Consider the following 23,758-nt stretch of genomic DNA (forward strand, 5'->3'; position numbering starts at 1 on the left):
GTAGATATCCCTGCTCCAAAACATAGATGCTCTTAAAATTACCCTAAAGATGAGCTGCTCTCTGGAAGGGCTATTGCCAAGTAAATCTAACCCCCTTTGCAATACTATAATAGGGTTTCTGTCTCTCTTTCTGTATCCAGTTACCTCCTCTTCACCTCAGCTTATCTCCATCCAGATTAGTTTCTCTCTCCAGATTAGTTTCTCCCCCCCACCAACCCCGCTTCCCTTTTGTTTCATCCTTTTCTTCCTTGATGTTTTTGCTGAAAAAAACAAGAGTGGCTTTATGTATGGGAAGGTTAGAGATAATACTGAAATATCTAAGTGGAGATCAATAAATAGGCCAAAAGCAAACAAACCATGGGTAAACTGGGCCTCCAAGTTCAAGTGACTCAGGTTTGAAGCAAATTAGTTAGTAATTAGGTTTGGCCAGAGAATGTGCAAGAAAAGAGAGATGTATAGATTTCATCTGAAGAGATAAAATTTAAATTTAAAATTCAAAAACCTCAGAAAAAAAAGAAGCAACAGACAAAGCACAGAGAGGAGAGGAGCAATGAGCATCTTCGTGTTCCAGGGCTAGGAATTGCCCAAGAGTAGAATTCAATTTGATTCCTCAGTTCACTCTGTTGAGGAAAGAGACAAACAGCCTCAGATTTTAAAATGTTGCCAGGAAAGGAATTACTAAAAGTCACCAATACAGTTAACCCCAGTGGTGGGATTCAAATTTTTTAACTACCGGTTCTGTGGGTGTGGCTTGGTGGGTGTGACATGACTTGGTGGGTGTGGCTTGGTGGGTAATGGCAAGGGTAGGATACTGTAAAATCTCCATTCCCACCTGTGGTGGTCTGACATTCGAAATGAGACACAGGGAAAATGTCTGAGCAAATGCCAGCCCTGAGTGAACTCAGGTAGCAGTATTTATTGAGAAAAAGAAAAAACAAGCAAAAGTACAGTATGCATATTCAGAAAACAATGACCTCAACAGGATATTACCTCAACAGCATGAGAACATACAGGTACGGAAAGTCCCATGGGAAAGTCTGGAAAGTCCCATGAGAAAGCACAACTGTGTACCTTGAACTTTTACCTATTTTCCTGTTCCTTCTAAACCTGCAGATCATAACAGGATGAGACACTCATTGCAAAGGTACTCCTACCCCCACCAAGAATGCCTGCATATCCCTAGATCTATGCTAATAGTTGTACAAAGGACTTACAGAAAATGATCAATAAAATATGTTACCACACCCACCCCACTCCTGGGGGAAGCTTACCATCGGTTCTCCAAACTACTCAAATTTTCCATTACCGGTTCTCCAGAACTGGTCTGAACCTGCTGAATACTACCTCTGGTTAACCCTCAGTTATAACTTTGTAGGGCTGGAATGGAGTTGGATTATTCCCCCAATTCAGCTGTTCTATGGTTGCTACATTAAGTGTTCCTGTTATGATCTTTCCTTGTTTCTTCAGTTCTAGGAAGCTGATCCTCAACCAGTGGCTAAGTCACAGACCACATTTTGATTTAGACTTAGCACAATGAGTAACCCAGGTACTAGATTAAAAACATAGATTTGGGAAGTAAGTAAAAGCAGATAAAAATACTAACATTTTGAAATTTGTCAAAACTGAGTGGGTGACTTTTCACAGGGAAGGAGAAGCTGTCCAACATTTATGTAGCAGTGACAAAAACATCACACCTGAAAAAGCTTAATAGGAGGAGTTTATTCATAATGTTACAGAATTCCTTTGAGATTTAATGGAAGCAAAGAAAAACCTAGAAAGATTGCTGATGTGAGGACTTCTTGGTCATCTCCTAAATTATTAAGTCCAAGGATGTTGCCATACCTTTAAATTAAATTGTATTTAAATCAAAATTTAACTTCATAAATAAATGTCCAGGCCTTGGCAATATTACTGAAATAATGTCTCTAAGTCAAATTCTTAAGATTTGATTAAAAATAGTTTCAAGTTGCAAGACTACCAATATTGTTTTGTTGGAAGAAATTTCTCCAGTTTGTTCCCAGCTGGGGCACACTACAGATGCTGAGAAGAAATGGATATAGAAGCCAGCTGCCAGAAAGTGGAATTCTTTTAATGTAGGAAGGCAAGAAGCAAAAAGTAACGCTCCAGCATTCCTGGCTTGCAAGCAGCTTGGAAGTGTGAATCTGAGCCTTTTATGCTTAATTCCCCTTTGAAGCTCCTGCAGCTTTATTTGTGTGCCTCTAGTTTTAGCGATTTCACTAGATCCTGTCTTCCTACTTTAATGGGTTAATCCTGTCCCAGGACCTTTGTCTTTCTTATCCTGGGGGTTAATCTTGTCAGGGGGCAGGAAAAAAGGAGTTTCAATTTTGCCCTGGTGACTTATTTTCAGCCTGATTCCCTTTATCTTAATGGCTCTACTGTTGTCAGCTCTGTTACTTTTGTAAGCAGGGATGATCTGAGTTTTCCTTTCAGCTGATGCATCTTGGTTTTCTTAAAGGGGGAAGGGCTGGGTTGTCTCTTGGCACTGTTTTCTGAGGTTTCTAGTGCTGTAGGTTTCTGGCACTGTCTTTTGGGGTGTACTTCCCATAGCTTCTAAGTTGATCATCAGCTAGGCAACCAATGTCCAGTAGAATTTTATTGTATTTTGTCTTATTTATTGTATCTGCATTCTGCCTTTATCCCTATGAAAAGAAATCTATTTTCTTCAGACACAGAGACTTCTATTCCTAGAAAACTATGATTATAAGATAAATCAAGTTGTCAGAACTAGTTTAAGCAGGGAAATGCTCATATGCAGAGACTTTTCTTGTTTCTAACAGCCACTTTGTGCCTAATTCTTAACACTTCAGCAAAGTTCACCATGTTTGGGACTTTATTCAGTTGTGCTAATAACATAACTGCTATCTAAAAGGTTACATTGAAAAATTCTAGGGCGACATTGATTCTATCCATTATAGATGGGTGAACAAAGAAACTCAGACTCCTTCAATATCTTTAATTTTTTTAGTTTTTAGTTTCCACAATTTCTCTGTGTATTCATCTTTTTTTTACTAATAGGATGGAAATTTATATCAAATCATCATTCTTGACAAACCTGTACTTTGGGGGAAAGTGTTTATTTAAAGGAGATGGTGCAGATGCCAACAGAGATTCTAGAAGGGAAGTAATCAGAATTGAGACACACTAGAAGTAGTGAGGTTTTTCACTTTTGCTAGACACCTTTAATAACTTTTAGCTTTTAGAATATAATTTTAGATTCTAAAAGAAGAAACAGCTGCTAATGGCACAAATAAACGTGTTATTCCTGGGCAAACAATAACATAGGGTGTGGAACAGCCCAGGGATGGGATTCAACTGGTGTTACTACCGGTTCAGTACTTACGTTTTGCATGCTGAGCGCGCATTTAATACAACAAAAGCTGTGCCTCCTGGACAGCTGATAAGCGCTGTGCGCCGGTGTGCAGCATTTGAAAAAAGCCTTTTTACTGATTTTTCAGTCTCAGCTGTGCCACGCAAAGCAGCTGAGGTTGAAAATGCAGGAAATAAAGGTCAGGTAAGAGCCCAGGTGGGCGGGTGGGCCAAACAGCAGCAGACACAAAACCGGTTCGGTGTCTGCTGCTCTTCAGAGCTACCGGTTCTAGAGAGCCGGGCAGAACCAGTAGCATCCCACCCCTGGAATAGCCAGAGACTTGTAAGGGGTGAATTGTCTTCCATCATGACCACTTCCAGGCCAGAGGAGCTCTCCAAAGGGGCTACAGCCTAGTTGATGCGACATCCTAAACCTTATTATCCTTTCTTGCTTCTGATCTAGCAATTGAAGTTTGGGAACCATTATTTTTGATGTTGTGTGAAGATAGCCATTTATGCCTTATTCAATCAACCATGCCTAAACCATGGATCAACGTGTGTGTTCCAGTCAGCATCTGGGAGAAATAAAAGATTGCCCTAGAATCTATGTTGCATACTTGATGGGAAATGCTCTATCCTGTTTCTACAGCTCCCTACATCAATTTGGAATTGGGGGTGGAGGGGAGGAAACTAACACCAAACAAGTGTTTCATTGTTTTAAATCAATGTAAATGATAGCTCCATTTTCATCTGCTCTCTTCCATTTTTTGCTCATCAACCAGCTCCTCCTGGTGCCACTTGATTCAGATATTTGTTTGTGCAATCCTAATTTATGTTGAGGTAGCAATACTGTTGTCTGCATGCCTCAGTGCTGGCTGTACTACAAGTTTATGCACTATTAAAATGAGGAGTAAACTAAATTAGAGCTGAATACATGGTAAAACCTTGAAAGAATCCCTTCAGCACTCAGCAATTCAACACCATTAAAACAAAAAACAAAAGATTGAATGAAATGCAAGTTTGGAAAAATAGCTCAGTGTTTTAATCCTGAAAATAATTTAACTGTAGGAAGTTCAAAAAACAATGAATTCTGCAGTTGTGACATATAGTGTAGGCTATGAAAGCAAACTCCTTTACCTGGCATATTCCATAAAGCAAAGTAGTGCATTAAATTCCTTTTTATTTTTTAGCTACCAAAGCCATTTGCCCTGTGAAGGGAAAATTGTTTCAGCATGTCACTTATGTTCACATGGTATGCTAAACTAAAATACACAGATTTATGAATATATAGAACATCATATTAGCTCCCATCCTCGCAGCTCTTTGCCAAGCTTTGAATCTTTCCCTGAATGCATGTAACCAATATGTCATGGCAATGTCTGTACTCTGCCATTGTGTCTACAACAACTCACCACAGCCAACTCACCATGGGGCAACTTGCCACAGGACAACAGTTACACTAATATCAAAGAAATAGTGGAATAAAACCATTAAAGAAAGGATGCCAAAGGAGGGACAAAATGAAATGTGAAGTGCAAAAAATAAAATTATTTTTAAAATTATTTTAAATAATTAAATTATATTGTGGAATTGTCTCACAAAGAGTTGTCCCATGAAGACTTGGTTGTGGTGAGTTGACCGTGGTGAGTTGGCCATAGTGAGTTGGCTGCGGCAAGTTGTCCCATTCAGTTTGCCATGCCCATATGACATTGTCTTCATCTTATTCTTAGTTCATTGAGTGAGATAGACTTGTACCCTTCACTATTCCAGTTTTAAAGTTTTTTTTTTCATTTAAACTGCCAGCAAGCCATGTCAGTCTAAAAGTGTATATGTAATCTGATGCACCTTGAAGACTTTTCATGGTGCAATAGAGGGATTGTGGACATCTTAGTGCTTATTGGCCACGTAGACCCTTTCCTGGGGTTCCTCCTTTTTTTTCCCCTCTAGGAGAAAAAACTTGGCACCAGCAGCTCCCATGGCCTGTTGAATAGTTGACTGATGGCTGGGGAAGCCCAGCTAAGCAATAGCTTCTCAAACTAACACATTTTATTAAAAGACATGAGAGCCTTCCCAAATTAATGTTATGAAGTTTGCTGCAGCTCATGAAAGCTTATGATGTTTAATAAAATGTGTTAGTCTGAAAAGATGCTGCTAGACTCTTGATTTTTGCAAATTCACCAAGCAATTCTTCTCACCCTGCCCATCAAGCTATCTTAGATTGATTGCAGGGTTAGCACTTTTACAAAACTCCAATCTTATCCATGCTCCTGCTTTACCAGGCAGTTCACCTATTCCAGAGATCTGTTACCCAATGGGGTTGATGGTAATTCTTTTGGAAAAGTACTAAGTCCATGCTTAATCTCACATTATTCCCTGGATAGCAGAATTTCCTGTCAGTTCAAGAGATGAAGGATATCATTAACTGAGATAGGCTTTTAGTGGTTTGCCAGGTATTGATACTCAGAATAACTATTAGTTGGAGCACGCAGAAAAATATTTTTTGCACAAATTACAATTTTCAGAAATATAAACTTTTAGATAGAGACAAGTAAGGCATGGTGAGGTGAAAATTTAGAATGTAAAATAGTAACATGGAACATTTTAGTTTAGAAGGCCATGTGACTAATTCTGTCTAGTAGCAGGTTTATGCTACTTTCTAATTTCACCTCATAAAATATTTTCCTGCAAAAATACTACCCAATCTTATTCATTAGTTTATAGCACCCAGTCTAAGTTGATTGTTAAAAACAATAAAATGTAACATTACATATGGGGCATTATGATCACTATGTGAACCATTCTAATAACAAGCTATTAGAAGAATTTAATTTTAATTTTTGTTAGTTCTTTCCTCCACTGGGAAAGAAGTTGATGGTTTGCTTTGACTCATCTTCTCTGACAGCCCCTTTCTTCTAAATCTCAAGACCCACAATCCTCCTGGGTGAGATTTTCATGCCAGACTGGAAATGAAGAAGGACAGGAAGATATCTGCAAAGATGCTTGAGGTGCAGCAGCCTGAGGAATAATTTTAATACTATAAAAGAGACTCTTTTGTATTAAAAGGCATTTTGCACTTTCCCCTCCTCTCAAGGCCAGAACTTAATTCTCATGTTCCTTCAGAAAAACCTTAATTTAACCTCTCTTTTCTTCCCCACTACTCAATTCTTTCTGCCATCACCCAGTGTCAGGTAGCATATTTGAGGCACAATACCAATTTACGCCAATTTCTCAGCAGCCTTGACAATAAAACACTGGACATTTCCTCTTTGAGAAGTTCAACTCAGGCATGCCAGGTTCCACAAGAAGTACAGAATGAGAATATTTGTATTCATTTCAGTTTCCTTTGAGAAATTTTTGCTGCAAAGGCATGATACCTCTTTTCTATTGTGGACTGCATTTCATAGAATGAAAGGATTCAGAGGTATCTTGAAGTTCATCTACTTTGGTGTTTCTCAAATTTGGCAACGTTAAGATGGGTGAACTCCAGCTTCCAGAATTTGGCTGGAAAATCCTTGGAGTTGAAATTCACCTGCCTTAAAATTGTCAAGTTTGAGAAGCACTGATATAATCTAATCTCTTGTTCAGGACTAATCTCAAGAGAAAGTTATAAGAGGTTGCAGGATCATAGAAGAAATGGCTCAAGAAATTGTATGTCGGATCACCCATTTAACTTCTTTCGGGCATCTCCTTTCTTTCCTCTCTACTTTTTTTTAAAACCTGAACTTGCAAGCTAGGCTTACCTGGGCAAGTTATTTTTCCAGAGATCAGAATTAATTGTTTGAAAGTCACTTTTAAAATTAGGGCAGACTCTATAGTTTGGTTTTCCAGAATGCTTCTTTTTTTTCTCCTACAAATCACCCAATAGTTTGACACGTGGGAAGGCTAGTCAGATAGATTAAATCAACTCTAATTCCCTATTCAGTGTATTTTATTAAAGAATCAAGTAGAAAAAAGTCAGCTGAAGTTTGAAATTCATCCATACCATCTCTTGGGGAAAGGACAAATAAACTGAAGTTGAATCAACAAAACCTGTCTAAGTAACTTCCTCTCTACATCCAGGGTTATTTATTTAGTACAAATAAACCAATTAATACAACATATTTCTCATTTGCATCATTACTCAAAGCTTGCAGTGAAAGCCTAAGGGATACTATAATCATTCACCAGACATTGCACAATTGTAGTTAATATTACCTACAGTTAGACTCCAGTATGTATCCAATGGAAAGAGACTTGATTGGAAGGATAATCTAACATAATATCTATCTCAGGTGTGTCCAACTTTTTGGCTTGCCTCAGCCACATTGGGTGAAGAGGAATTGTCTTCAGCCACATATAAATATATAATACAGTATAATAACTGTTGCTAAAAACATATAATAATGTTTAAAGTTTAAAATCTTGTGAGGCCAAATTACTAGCTGTCTACAGAGGTTCAATTCAACTGGTGTAACAACTGGTTTGGTGAGTGCATGCTTTGCGCATGCACAGAGCATTTGCTACTGACCTTTTCCAGCAATCTCTGTGAGTTAAACCAGGGGTCACCAACTTTTTGGACCACCAAACTCATAATTTTAAATCCCGTGGACCAGAGACCCTGGGAAAATCCCAAAAAAAGTCTGCAGGAAAATTCCCTACCCTGTTTTCCTACTGATCGATCATTCTTTATTTGAGATCACAGGATACCATCTTCAACTCCGTTCTCAGGGGGAGAGAGGGAGAGAGAGAGAGACTTTTGGCTTCATGCAAGGAAAGTAGCAGAAGTCTTTCTTTCTCTCTCCCAAATTCTGCCAGAAATGAGTCTTTGTGAGACTTGTCACGCCGGCACAGCCTCTTGGAGCAGGATGCCTTGCAGGGTCCCAAAGACTCATTTCTGGTGGAGTTTGGGGGGAGAGAAAGAAAGACTTTTGCTGCTTTCCTTGCATGCAGCCAAAAGCAGAAAGAAAAAAGAAGCAGAAAGAAGCAGCCCGATGGCCAGGCCAGGTGGGTGGGGCGAGTGGGGCAAGTTCCCCCCTCCCCCCTTTCCCCCTCCCCTCACTACTTTGTGTTGTTCACAATGCAAGTGACACAAGCCTTGTGTTCCCGTGGGCCATGTGGGCAGTGCAGCCTTGTGTTCCCACACAGCCTAGATTAATTGCTTTGGGGGGGTGCTTTGGGGGTGACATTTCTCTGGAGACCACCAACATTTTCTTGTGGACCACCAGTGGTCCCCAGCCCACTGGTTGGTGACTACTGAGTTAAACAGCTGATGTGCAGCAATCCACTGTGCCGCGTGAATCAGCTGAGCTTCAAAACTAGGATATAAAGCACAGACTAGAGCTGGGCAGGCAGGTGGGCCCAACAGCTGATCCTCAGAGCTACCGGTTCGCCTGAACTGGGCTGAACTGGTAGAATCCCACCTCTGGCTGTCTGGGACTGCATGTGAATTGTGGGTCCAGGTCTACATTTTTGCAAAATAGTATCCTTTGCCTGTACGAGACTTGAATAAAGTTTTAGGGCCTTTTTCTTTCTTAAGGGTGGTTTCTGAGTGGAATCTCAAGCAGGCATGTAACTCTTACTGAATTCAGAAATATTTATTCCTTGTTAGTTCTTGAAAACTAAGTAGAAAGTGACAGCAATTAGTCTGCAAATTCCAGCATGAGCCCAAACTGCAAACTGGATTATCTAATTTTGGATGTTCTTGTTTCTTCTTTCCTCTTTCTCAATTTTTGTATCTTGCCTGATATGAAAGTCCAGACAATGTGAAAACTTGCTGTGTTTTGTGCAATTTTTGTTGATTGCAAAACAGGCATTAATCAACTCTGGGTTTTGGTTGTAAACAAATTGATATATGGTACCTTCTTTGCATGCCATACCAAGTTAATTGTTTCATTTGGTTAAAAGTTTTACAACAAATTTGGAAGTATCAATTTTGTTTTGTTTCTTAATACATCTAATATATATATTTTGTATGCATTACTTTAGTAGGAGAACAGCATATTGGGCAAAGGTGTATAAATACCAATGTCATTTTTCAATTTGAACATTGGTTCGGGAAATAATCTTTCACCTTCCTTAATATGAACAATGGCAACGTCTCCTAGAAAGCGCAAGGATTAAAAAATGGTTTGGCCTGGAATTTTACCATAGCACAAAAACCACAGGTCATTAGATTCAAATTTATACAGGCCATGTCATTTTAAATGTAAAATAAAACCACCAAGAACCTCTGATGATATATTTGCCCCCTGCAAAGCACCTTTAATCTTTCTCTGTGCCTTGCAAACTGCAATGTCAACTCAACAGCAAGCCACAAATGAAATTGCATTGTCCCCGTATCAAAACCCTGCACCATTAATTTAAAAATGTTATGTAAATGAAAGGCAACCATCAGGCTCTGACAGGTGACAAAGCTTACACTGCACAAGAGCAGTGTGGATCCAATCCTTAAAAAGGCAACATGGTAATTTCTGGCAGATGTTTTGCAACAATCAATGACATGAAATAGATAATTTGTCTATCTCTCCCATTTTAAGTGAAGCTATCTTTCCCACCATTTCAAGTCATCAGTATCAATACTGAGTATCCTGCTTCTAACCACTGTGCATTCCTACAGAGGTGACAGTGTAACGGAAGTAACAGAGTGACCAACTGGAAGCTTCCAATGAAAAGTAGCTGAGGTCTTATTTCAAAGCAGAAAGAACAAAGAAGCAGGAAACACCCAAATGGGAATCAGTGATCCAAGCCTGAGCTGAGCACCAACACTCTGAAACTTGTACAAAAATAATAGAGATATAGGAAAGGATAATAATAATAATAATGGAGGGGTAACTAAAAATAAATCAATGGCATAGTCAAAGTGACTAAACCACATCGTAAGGAGTTTTGTCCCAGCCAATTTGTTTTTCAGGGAGGATCTTTTAAAACAAGAACATGTTTGCTTGAAGTCTAGAGAACAGTTGAGCAAGAGAGACAGTCTTGCCTTTTGGTTTTCACATTGTTTCCTTGTAAAAAGAATCCATTATAAATCCAAAAGAGTCAATAGCCAATCATATTTTACTTTCTAAAAATAGAATGGTAGAAAAAAATCAATGGAAACAAATCACACTTTATGGAAAGAAACTATGAATGTATTGCCCCTATGCTTGTGAAACATAAGCATAGCCCAATCTCTTATCCCACAACATCTATATACTATTAAAACACTTGCGTCTGTTTGTTGGCTTGTAACATTCAATTGTTTATTTTATTTTATTTATTTATTTTTGTCAATTGCTTACAAGATAATAAGTATAAGTAAAAACATAGTTATGAATACATGGATACATATAAGAAAAATAAAAAAATAAAAGAAACAATAGAACAGGGACGGTAGGCACGTTGGTGCACTTATGCAGACCTCTTACGAAAGGGGGAGGTCAATAGTAGACAGTCTAAGGTTAAAGTTTTTGGGGTTTGGGGAAGAAACCACAGAGTCAGGTAGAGTATTCCAAAGATTGACCACTCTGTTGCTGAAGTCGTATTTCCTGCAATCAAGTTTGGTGCGATTAACCTTGAGTTTGTATCTATTGTTTGCTCTTGTGTTGTTATGGTTGAAGCTGGAGTATTCATTGACAGATAGGACATTGCAATGTATGATTTTATATACTATACTTAGATCGGACCGAAGGCGGCGTAGTTCTAAGTTTTCTCAGTCAAGAATTTCGAGTCTGGTGGCATCAGGTATTCTGCAACGAGCAGAGGAGTGGAGAACTCTTCTTGTGAAATATTTCTGGACTTTCTCAACTGTGTTAATATCAGATACGTAATGTGGGTTCCAGACTGATGAGCTGTATTCGAGTATTGGTCTAGCAAATGTTTTGTATGCTCTAGTTATTAGTGTAATATTACCAGAGAAAAAGCTACGTAAGATTAGGTTAACAACACTTAATGCCTTTTTGGCTATGTAGTTACAGTGGGCTCTAGCACTTAGATCATTAGAGATGAGTACTCCAAGATCCTTGACAAAGTTTGGATCATCAACAAGGCCTTGACTATTCAGCCTGTATTTTATTTTCTGATTTTTTTTGCCAATATGTAAGACAGATCATTTGTTTGTTGAGATTTGAAGTTGCCATTTGTTTGACCATTCTGATACATAGTCGAGGTGTTTTTGAAGGATAGCAGTATTATCTGTGGTGTTGAATAGCTTTACATCGTCAGCAAAGAGGACACAGTTGCTCTTAATATGATCACAGAGGTCATTTATGTAGAATATGAAGAGAGTTGGTCCTAGAACACTGCCTTGGGGGACACCACTGTTGACAGGTACAGAATTTGATAGGACGTTCCCAATTTTGACCATTTGTTGTCTGTTTGACAGGAATGCTTCTGTCCAGTAATGCAGGTGTCTGGAGATACCATAGGATTTTATTTTTAGGAGTAGTTTGTCGTGTACCACTGAATCAAAATCTTTACAGAAGTCTATGTAGATTGTGTCTATTGCTTTGCCCTGATCGAGTTGTGTAGTCCATATGTTTTTGCAGTGTAAGAGTTGCAGATTACAGGATAGTTTTTTCCTGAAACCAAATTGTTTATTGGAGAGTAGGTTGTTTGTCTCTAAGTGGAGGATAATGGATTGGTTAATAATTGATTCCATGACTTTACAGGTGACGCAGCATAAAGAGATTGGTCTGTAATTTTCAACTAGGCTGGGGTCTCCCTTTTTGAAGATGGGGATGACCGTGGCTTGTGACCATAGTTTTGGGAAGGAGCTGGTCCTGAAAGATTTTTCAAAGATTACACTTAGAGGTTCGGCTATGGCAGTGGATAGCTTTTTTAAGAAGTAGGTACATATTCCATCTGGTCCAATAGATAGAGATGGTTTTAGATTGTGTAGTGCTTTTTCAACATTGTCTTCTGTAAAATCGATATGTATTAGATCATTGTGGTTCGACTAGGAAATACTGGGCATGATCCATTGCTGTTTACAAATACTGAGTCAAAGAATGTGTTAAAGAGGTTAGATTTAATAGTGTCGTCATTGCAGTCTTTACCATTAGGTCCTTTCAGGGGTGGGCAAAATGTGCATCAATTTTTGAGCAAAGCTATTCCAAATGGAATAAATCACAGAATGACTCCAATAACCAGAATTCGTAAATCCCATTGGAATGAAATTTGTCAAAGTTGTAGCCACATCAGAATTGCCATACTGTTGTGCTACCACAGTTAACAGTGATGTGATTATCATTTTCTATGCTCCCTGAGTTTCCCACATGGAAGTCAATGGGGCATCTGGCAGGAAGTCAAAGTCCAAAGCTGGTGAGCAGATGAATGGCTTCTTCTCGGTGGGGTGAGGGCATGTGGCTGTGGGTAAAGCGCCACACCGGTTAGTCTGCAAGATGCCCTGTTCAGATCTGGGGGGAGGGGGTGTGCTGAGTGCATGTGAGACACTGTGCAGACCAGGTTTGTGTGCAGAGGTGTGCAAAAGGCACCAAATGGATCAGGACAGGTGCATGAAGGTGCTTCATGGTTCAGAAGAGTGCATGAGAATCACCTAACATGTGTTGGGAAGGTTATGTGGCAGAGTCCAGGGATGCTTGGGAGACTCAGTGGGAATTGGAGAGGGTACATAGCATTGTGCAAATGTTAGATAAAGAAATATATTTAAATAGATGACCCAGCAGGTCAGGAGTTGTATAATTTTTTTTCTTTGCTAATAACCAAAGTGGTTCAGAATAGAACATGGCATACCAGCAGGAAGGTTTAGCAATCCAACTGGACAAATTAGAGTGAGATTAGTGAGTAACTCACAATTGCCCAATAGCTTGATTGTCAAATGGGGATTTGTATTTTGCACTCTTCCGTCAATATTCTAATCACTACAGCCTATGGGATTCTCTGACAAAAATGAGTGGAAGGATGATAATTCCAAACTAAATAGCAGCATGGTTCTTTCCAAATCTGAGGTTTCTTTTTTTTAAAAATATCTTCTTTGCAGCCTCATTATTTGTATTTTACTTCACTTGCAGCACATTTGCTTCTTATTATGTACCCCTGGGATTAGAAGTGGCCTATATGAAAGGGCATTATTTGCCAGGGAATTTTCGTACCTCTATTCTTTAATCAAGTCCCCATCAAATATAAAGTCCTTTTCTCAGTGGGCCATTTCCCAAGAGATCAAATAAACTCTTTTTTCTAAACCCATAAGGGTAAGTTCATGGATTGTGAACTGCTTTGAATTTATGTCAGAAAGGTAAGTAGGAATTGAAACTGTCTTAAACATGAAAAATGACATAATCTTTGCCTATGGACCTGCATATTAGTCAAGCTGGGATCCAAAATATATTTCAAAGAATGATAATCAAAGGGAGGAAATGATTCAGGAGAGACACTGAGGGGAGAGGAACCATTAAATAGTTCAGGAACTAATTTGTCAAAAAGCTGTTCTTGAAGACAGGGCTAAAAGATTGAGGGGCTAATTGATGATAGTGTGACAGATAGAGAAGGTCCCTTTCAGGCACCGACAGAAGCACCACAGAAGCAACTCAAAGCCAGCATAGGATAAAGAAACTTAAGGCCTTTTATACATTTCACTAGTGTAATTTTGCAAAATTATAAATTAGGTAGAGAAAAATGTTTTTTAAAAAATCAGTTCTGCCCTGCAAAGGAAAGCACAGGCTACATTGCAGCACAATAAGCCAAACAGCGGTTTGTTTGTTTACAGTTTAGTGTGTTGTAGGAACCCAACCACTATGCTACATGCGGTAGGATGGGCAGAGAAGAAATTTAATAAAGAAAAAAAGTGCCATTATTTAAAGCTAATTTCAATATTGTGTTTTATTTAATTATCACTGCTGTAGCTGAACACATCCAATATCCAGTTTGATAAATAGCAGGATGGTCCATCCTTCTTCAGAAAATTACACTGGTAAACCTATTCTTACTGTATACAATGGCAAACTTGAACACAGACATTGTCCTAGTCAGCTACGGAACTATTCAGATAAGCTTGAAGTTTCATGCAAGTAGGAAAGGGTAGTTCTCATTCTTGGGCTCAAGTTGCTACTGGTAACTAGTTGTTCAATCATGACTTGATGTGTGTTACTGGGTCTGGGATGGAATGGGACAACTTGCCACAACCAACTCACCGTAAGACAATTTAACTGTTCAATTTAATTATTTAGAATAAAAAATATTTTAAATTTTGTCATTCACATTTCATTCTGTCTCTCCTTTTGCATCCTTTCTGTAATGATTCTATTTCACAATTTCTTTGATATTAGTGTAATTCTTGTCCCACAGAGAGTTGTCCCATGGTGAGATGGCCATGGCTAGTTGGCCATGGTGAATTGGCTGCAGTGATTTGGCTGTGGAAAATTGTCATCTGTCCTTCTGCATTTTGGGACTTGCAGCATCTGTAAGCCCAGGTTTCAAAGTTTCCCCATAACAACTCTCTGAGCTAGAATGATGCAAAGTCATCCAGTAAGCCTCCTTGCTTAAAGGTAGACTAAAATCCCCATGTCTTCATTCTTAGTCCAACATCTTAACCACTATATATAAATACATTTTTGAGGTAAGGGAGAGTGACTGGCCTACAATCACCTGTGAAGTATGTGTGAGGAGGTCACAATCCAAAATTTTTACCATTACACCACATTGGTACTACATAATCATTCACTAGACTTCTTGGCATGCCAATCTCACCACAAGGAAACTACAACTCTGATATAAGAATAGCCTTAAATAATCAGTAGCCAAGAGTAAAGCCAAGATGTTGCAACCCCAACAAACCACTCCCCTGAGCAGGAGCAATTCCTCCCTAGAAGCTTTGCTTCCTGGGAATAAGGGGAAAAGAGAATGGAAAGGAAGCAGCTGGTTCAAATGAGCCCAGAAATAATCAGACTGGCAAGGCCACTTGAAGTGCAAAATCAGGCAGCAAAAGTGCTCAGGCAGGGAGCCAGCAGTAATTACCACAATACTGTAACCAGAACACATATGCACGGCCAAGCTACTTAACCATGATAATTACTATTTATCCCTGTTTATGGCTTTGGATGGCTGTGGGAAAGAAGATTGATTTATTTTAGGAGTAACTTTTAGTGTGACTGACAGTAGATATAAAGGACTGCATGAGTTGTCACTTACACAACAAATTAAGAAACACAAACAAGGCTGTTCCTTCCTGGGAAAAAACTAAAAAAGCACACATGCAAAATCTCAAGAAAAATGCTAAGCTCTCAAGCAAACAAAATAGACATGCCTCTCTTATATAACTTGTTCATAATCATCAGCATCAGTAAGTTTCTCAATCATAATTGTAGCTTGGCTGAAACTAATATTAGGGCTGGGAAATGGCCCTGCACATTTTACTTAAACTTACTTCTGAGTAGTTTGCTTGAGATTGCACTGCACAATAATGTCACACTGCAGTTTAATTAAGGTCTTTATAGTTATGAATTATTTCAGTGTAATTTATTGACCTGGTATCTTTATTTTTATGGTTTGGGACAGACATGATTTACAGTAAAACTTTAACATCTTTTATGCATATCAGCTGCAGTTTAATTCATGAGGCAGTTTTCATTTTTCAGAGCTGTTTGCAAATATTAATAAAGAGCTTACCTGAAAGGAAATCAACTCCTTTTTACAAAGAACACATGAGGATTGATAACATTGATCTGTTTGATTCCCAAAGAACCAAAACAGTCAGGCTTGAGTTTAGATTATGATATAGATTGTGTCACAGATGTTCTTTACAATTTTTTTTAGCTCTAGATCAGTAGTTTGTCATCTTTAATAATCATCATCACATATAGCTGGTTTACAAAAAGATACTAACATATCAACCATCCTATGATGTCTCTTAATGCCAATTCATACATTTAAGCCCTTCATATTTTATCCATATCATGTTGCCTTTACATAAATAACAACACAAATGCATATAATTTGAAAAGAATAGAAATATATTACTAAAGTATCCATATAAATGCAACAAACAATACAAACATTGGCAGTGGCATTATCTTTCATGTGTTATTTAATTCTTATAGTTTCTGGTACTGTCATAAAAATTGGTCTATCATTGTTTGTGTAATCTATATTTGCACATATCTACTATGCTCTTTTTTTCTGGCATGTTGTAACTGTGATGATCTTCAAGGTACCACAAGATTCTTAATTGTTTACATTAACATGTCTGCTTCTTGTGAAATTGTTGCAAAGATGTCTTTTTCAAAGGCCCACCTGACTATTTCAGTTTTGGCTCATCACAATAAACTTATCAATCAATAAAACAGCGCTTATCTGGGCATGCATCTCACTGTGTCATTCAAAGCAAAACTAACTGGAATACTTTTTTTAAAAGTCCATTGAATGTTATATGTCAATTCAACACTCACAAAGCATTCTACCTAGGGAAAACCCTGTGCCTTGTTAGCTCTTTAAAGTTCAGTTGTTGCTGAACTTTAACTGATCAGAAACTAAAGACTGGCCAAGGATTTTTGGAGGATTCTGAGTATTGTAAATTAGCAATTTATGGAGGTCATGGTAAAGCAGCAGTCCTATAGACAGAATTTTGTTAACTTTTCAGTCTCATGAAGCTTGATTCTTTCTTAAAGTCTATCAGCCATCAGATGCCAGCAAAGCAATACTGATCCTCAAAGTGAGGGCAAAGTCTCCTCTTGTTAAACTGCATTAAAATGACCTATTCTGGGATGGATCCTAGCATTTGAAAAATTGTTCCCTTCTTCTCACCCTAAAGTGGGGGGAGACAAACCTATCCACAGATTATTAAAGCTCCATCCTTCTAGCTTTAAAAAAACATAAATAAATACTTAAAGACTAATTCATGTGGCCAAGTTGCCCCACCACAACTATGGACCTATTACCATTTTTTGAAGGCAGGAGCACACAGTGTCATCCTCTACCTACCCCCAACCAACCACAAAGTAGATTTCTGCCAATCTTTTCACACTACCCAATCCTACGTAGCTTTTTCTCTGGTAATATCACACTACTAACCAGAGCATACAAAACATTTGCTAGACCAATACTCGAATACAGTTCATCAGTCTGGAACCCACACTACGTATCTGATATTAGCACAATTGAGAAAGTCCAGAAATATTTCACAAGAAGAGTTCTCCCTCCTCTACTCGCTGTAGAATACCTTATGCCACCAGACTTGAAATTCTAGAACTAGAAAACCTTGAATTACGCCGTCTTCGGTCTGACTAAAGCATGGTATACAAAATCATACATTGCAATGTCCTACCTGTCAATGAATACTTCAGCTTCAACCATAACAACACAAGAGCACACAATAGATACAAACTCAAAAGTAAACCGCACCAAACTTGATTGCAGGAAATACGACTTCAGCAATAGAGTGGTCAATGTCTGGAATACTCTACCCGACTCTGTAGTTTCTTCCCCAAACCCCAAAAACTTTAACCTTAGACTGTCTACTATTGACCTCACCCCTTTCCTAAGAGGTCTGTAGGGGCGTGCATAAAGCGCACCAACGTGCCTACCGTCCCTGTCCTATTGTTTCTCTTATTCTTTTATTTTTCTTATATGTAACCATTTCATGTATTCACAACTATGTATACATTTATACTTATTATCTTGTAAACAATTGGCAAATCAAATAAATAAATAAAAATAAATAAAATAAAAAAAGGGACTTCTGATGTCTCAGGACACATGTTGTACTTCATTTCACTATGGGCATTGGAGTATCGTCCTCTCCAGTTGGCTAACGTGAACTTTGGCAGGAAAACCACCTTGTCTCTGATCATTGGTCACTGCCCTTTATGGCTATTTTATTGTGGGTCACTGGAGTGATGAACTGTTAGGTTTAACTAGTGAAGAAAGTATTCTATTTGTCTTGGTTCAGTGATAGAAAGATGAAACTGTAACCTTTTTCTTTTTTCAACTGGAAAAAAATGGCAAAAGTTCTGCCAACTTTCTCTTTTATCCCAAATGTCAAGAGTAATGGTAAAGCTGGTTGTGGTTTTTTAGTAGTCCACTGATAGATATAAAATAATCTAGTATGAGGGGAGTTGTTCACCCCTGCAAGTTAGTATAGCCAAGAAGCACATCTAGGAATACTAGCTCTAACTTTATTGTAAGGTTATAGTAGCAGAATGTTGCAGGAATCAATAGATGGAAAGTTTATTCAAAAAGTTTATCAGTGGAAACCACATGTCTTCAAAGACCTCTCTATGAAATGAAAAGCAATTGGTGCTTGGCTTCCTATTTCAGAGGGGTAAAAAAACAATGAACCCACAATTGACCACCATGGTGAACATCATCCAGACAAGACACCTGGCTAAAAGCAGAGGAAGGACTCAAAATCCAGAAAGGGATTTGTTAAACTGCCTTCATTTCTTGCTAGTTTATACCTGTAAATCAGGCAGACTCAGGCTGCAGGGAAGAAAAGCCATAAGCCATAAATATAGTTTATAAACCACAGTGGACAAAATACACAATAAACTACCTCAGAATAAAACTAGATTCAATAACACAATAAACTACTTCAGAACAAAACTAGATTCAATTAAATATATCCTTTGTTCCCCAAAAAGCTGGAAAATGACAGACAAAATCATTATTTTAAACTAATAGGTGTATATTATATGCCTTTTGAGGAAATGTAGCTAGTTCCCTCTATGTGGAGGGAAGCTTCCAGGGGTGTCTGTCTTGTGCCCAGTGCTCCTCAACATCTTCATAAATGACTTAAATGAGGGGATTAAAGGGATGCTCAACAAATTTGTATATGACACCAGGCTGGAGGAATTGCTAACACTTAGGAAGATAGATTCAGGAATCTGAAGTATCTTGACAGACTTGAGCATTGTGCCTCATCCAATAAGATGCAGTTCAGTGGTGAGAACAGTAAGGTCCAGCATTTAAGTAGAAACACCAAATGCAGAAGTACAAAATGGGCAGTACCTGGCTCAACAGTAGTACCTGTAAGAGGGATCTTGGTGTCCTGGTAGACCATTGCTTAAGTAGGAGCCAGCGGTGTCCCGCAGCTACCAAAAAAACTAATGCAATCCTAGGCTGCATCAATAGAAGGATAGCATCAAGATCACAAGAAGTGATAGTATTGCTTTATACAGGACTAGTATGGCCACACTTGGAATATTGTATCCAGTTCTGGTCATCATGATAAAAAAATAGACACTAAGATACTAAAACGAGCACAGAGAAAAGCAACAAGCAACAATGATTATATGGTGACTAAGAAAAGGCTAGGGATTAGATGATAGCCATTTTCCAATACTTGAAGGATTATCACAGGGTGTCAATTTATTTTCCAAAGCACCCAATCCAACATGGAACTAAGGAGACATTTCCTGACAGTATAAACAATTAATTGCCTTCCGGAGTTGTTGGTGCTCCATCACTGGAGGTTTTCAGAAAAGATTGGACAACCATTTGTCTGGATGATATAAAGACTCCTGCTTGAACATTGGGGGGGGGGTACTAGAAGACCTCCAAGGTCCCTTCCAGCCTTATGATTCTATGATACTCCTATAAGTTCCCAGCTTGAGTATACATACCCACATAGATAGGAATAGATACAGGAAGCTGTCATGCTGCAAAGCAAAACAACACAATTTAGCATTACATGTATTCACAGAAATAACTCTGGGTTTCCAGAAAGATCCAAATACAGCATTCTGGTAGAGGACAACACATTGTACTGACAGCCTAATATTGTGAAATACCATACAATATAATCCAAGAAATATTAACCCATCATTTTGCCCTCCATAAATTCTGCACTCTCTTTCTTTTAGTGATGAGTTGGCTCTCTATTGCCATGAGTGGAAATAATGAAAGCCAAAAGAAAGCTGGAGGCTCTCTGGATTGAGGAGTTGAAATGGGAAAGCCAATACAGTCACTCTATCACAACTGTCAGGGAAGCATTTCCATTATCATTGTTGTCATTTATCTTCGCAGTTATTAATGAGAGTGATTAGCTTTCTCGCTAAGATAAAATTAATTCTCAAAGTCAAATGAATTCTTATGCCCAAGTATTAAACAAACCCTTATACTGAGCCACTTCCGAGTTGAACTATCCAGGTCTTACTCTTGATTGCCTAATAACTTGGCGAAATACAGTAGGGTTTTTTCCCCTGTTGCTTTTGTGACTGTCTAGAAAAGTGACAGACAAGCAAACCACAACTATTTGTCCAGGTGCATCCAATATTTATACACTAACTCAAACAAATCCAGAGAAAAGAAAACCTGCATGACTCAAGGAGCCTTAAACGGAGCAAGCAATACAATGCAAGAGCAATATGATTACATTCAAGGCAGTTATAGGCTGGAGTGCAGGTGAAGACAAATTAGGCAGCTCTGGTACTCCTCCTATTTTACACAGCCAACTCATTATATTATTCTTGCCCTCAAAACAGAGTACTTGTTTTACCAAAAGCCATTTATTCTTTGCCATGATTAGGAGACAAGTGCTCTGCCTATTAAACAACTTTGTTCAACTTCATGACTACCAATAAGAATGGATTATAATTTGGGGAGCAAAATTGGCAAAAGCCTAAATTTGTCTGTCTGCCTAGGGATACAAGGAGATAACAGCATTCTGGGGGACCAGGAAAGGAAGCTAGTTTGTTTTCCAATGAAAAGAGGTTTTCTGATTTCTGCATCCACCATGGCAACCATGTTGTAAATGAAGAGACACACTTGTGACATCCATTTTATGAAAGTACCAGAATATGCTCTCAAAATTCCATTGATCCGAGTAATTTATCAATATGCCAATGTTTTTGGTTACACGTAAGTCAAAAGCTTTCTCAGAGTGATTGTCGTAAAACCATCCTATCTAGTAAATATCATTATAAAAATTAATAAATATCAATAAATATCAAAAGAACAAAGAGTGAGTACAGTGATAATATAATTCAATAATATAATTCAACAAAAGAAGTTATAGAATACAGAATCTTTGAAATGCTGATTGCCTTCAATTTATTGCAAATTCTAGTGTTAAAGACTTGTAGAATCCAAATGGCAACCCAATCCAGAAATATGAGAATGCTATAGAAAAAGCTCTTTTATATAAAGGTTTAAAAGAGGCCTGACCTGGAAGTTTTATATAAAGACTTGACCACAAACCTTTGCTTTTTATCTTGTTTTTGTTTCCCTCATGTTAACTTTTGGCTTATTATTTAAAACATGTTAAAGATAAGCTTTATCATATCAGATTGGAAGGCTATATACAATGAAATAGAAATATAAAAAAAGAAATGGCATAATAGTGGCAAACTTTTCTCAAGAATAATCTAAACATCTGCCACTCAAAGATCTATGTTAGGCATCGCTTTAAACTGGATTCTGCTTTTTTTCACTTTGGCTTAATGAGTTTGTGAAACAGAAATCATATTTTAGAAACCACAATTGATAGCTTAGCATGTGTGAGTCCAGTGAGTAGTGGCTTATTAAATACCTTGTGTCTTAGTAGAGTGAGTGAACCTTTCACTTTTCCCAAACCCTTTCTCCTGCTTTTGGACACCATAACTTGATTCAGTCCTTTTTTTCATACTATCTGGAACAGAGATTGCTTCACATCAGAAAACTTTCACAATTGTAAAGCGAGAACTGAAGAAAAAACTTTACAGACATTAACTTGCTTGGGACAGTATAATTATATACTCCTCCAAGATCCAGGGGAGGCAACAATGAATGTGATTCCTGAGGATCTGTCCATATCTATCATGCTGAAAAGAGACAGACCAAAATTTTAGTCTACAGCATAATCCTGTTATTAGTGTGGTTGAATTCAAAGCAAAAAGTCAAAACATTGATACAAATAGAAACTAAGTTCTAACTGTTACTTTCATTTCTTCTTTCCTGGATTTGAACTTTTAAAAAAGATGCAAAAAGGTAAGAGTGGAGGGAAAGAAACAGCATCATTTGAAACAGTTACTTTTCACTGAGTAATGGATGGCAAGGCTGATTCTCTCTAGTCATTAAAAATCACACAAGAAATGTTCATTCTACTGCATTTAACCAAATCTATCAGAACTAACACTGTTAAATATTTGTTTTGCATAATTCTCCCATTAATTTTTTTTTAGGATTAGATGCATCAGGACAATTCATCTGCATTTGTGCAAAGTGGGAAAGGTCATCTCTCACTTCATGTCTTTCACACTCAGACAGAAGCAGAATGCAATCCTTTTCCTCACTTCAAGTATCAAAAACCTGGTGAAAGCAACCAGCTACAGGAGATGCCACATGAGGAAAACGAAATAAGAGAATGAGAAGTAAGGAAAACTTGATGTCTTAATAGTATAGGCAGAATGGGCATATTGCTTGACTTGGCCTGAATGACATTTTTTCCTAACCTTACACCTCCACATTCTACACCAGATATGTCTGATAACATGTTAATATCACTAGAACAGCAAAGCTGACAGTTTTCAAATCTTTTAAAAAACATATTTGGGGTAAGTAAATACATTTATACTTCCAGTAAGGACATGATGCGCTAGATGTCTGTAAGAATGAGGATGGCATTATGACAAAGATTGGTGGCCAGAGCTAGCAAAATGTATCTGGAGAAAGGTGAGATTGTGAAATCACTTGCATGTACTCCTGACAGCTGCTCCTCATAAATAGACTGCATGATGTCATCCCCATGAGATAATCAAAATGTAGCCTAAATAGTTTGACTGAGATTCATTTCTTAATCATATTTAGAATTACCTTTTTATTGCTTTTCAAATATTAAAAGTCTTTGGAATGGCAAATTCACTGGGTGAGTTTCCTTTCATTCTTAGCAAAAGAATGAGTTTAAGGACTTATGAAAAAAAACTAATAAATAGCAAAATAATGTTTTTGGAAAATTATGAATGGACTGAGTCCAGATGATTTAAAATAAGGTTTTAAAATTAGTTACAACAATCCTTAATATGGGAAACAGCTGCTGTTTTCAGTTCTAAAAAATGTTGGGACTTTGAAGATTGGACACTATAGGGAACATGAAGGAACTAAAGATTACAATTAATGGAGAAGAATAGTTCAATGTTACGTAAAACATAGAATAATGTTCATAGAATAATAGGGCTGGAAGGGAGGTCTTACAGGCCAATCCCCTGGACAGGAAATCCTATATCATTCCAGACAAATGGCTTACCAGTCTCTTCTTGAAAACCTCTAGTAATGGAATATCCACAACACCTGGAGATAAGCTGTTCCACTGATCAATTGTTTTCATTGTGTTGCTAATGCAAAATGGAGCAAAATAACATTGAATGTATTAGTGAACAGTTGACTCATAAATTAATTTTAAGAAAGTCTGCCATTATAGATCAACTGTTTGTAAATAATGTTATGGAAGAGGAATACATTCTACTGGACAAGACTGAAATTGACTAGAATGTGGATTTAAAAATGACAGGCTACAAGAATTATCTGAAAAAAGGTGATATATTAG

This window comes from Notechis scutatus, chromosome 6, assembly GCF_049901735.1.
Source record: "Notechis scutatus isolate UNSWTSFEM ecotype Mainland chromosome 6, rNotScu1.2, whole genome shotgun sequence".
Taxonomy (NCBI): Eukaryota; Metazoa; Chordata; class Lepidosauria; order Squamata; family Elapidae; genus Notechis; species Notechis scutatus.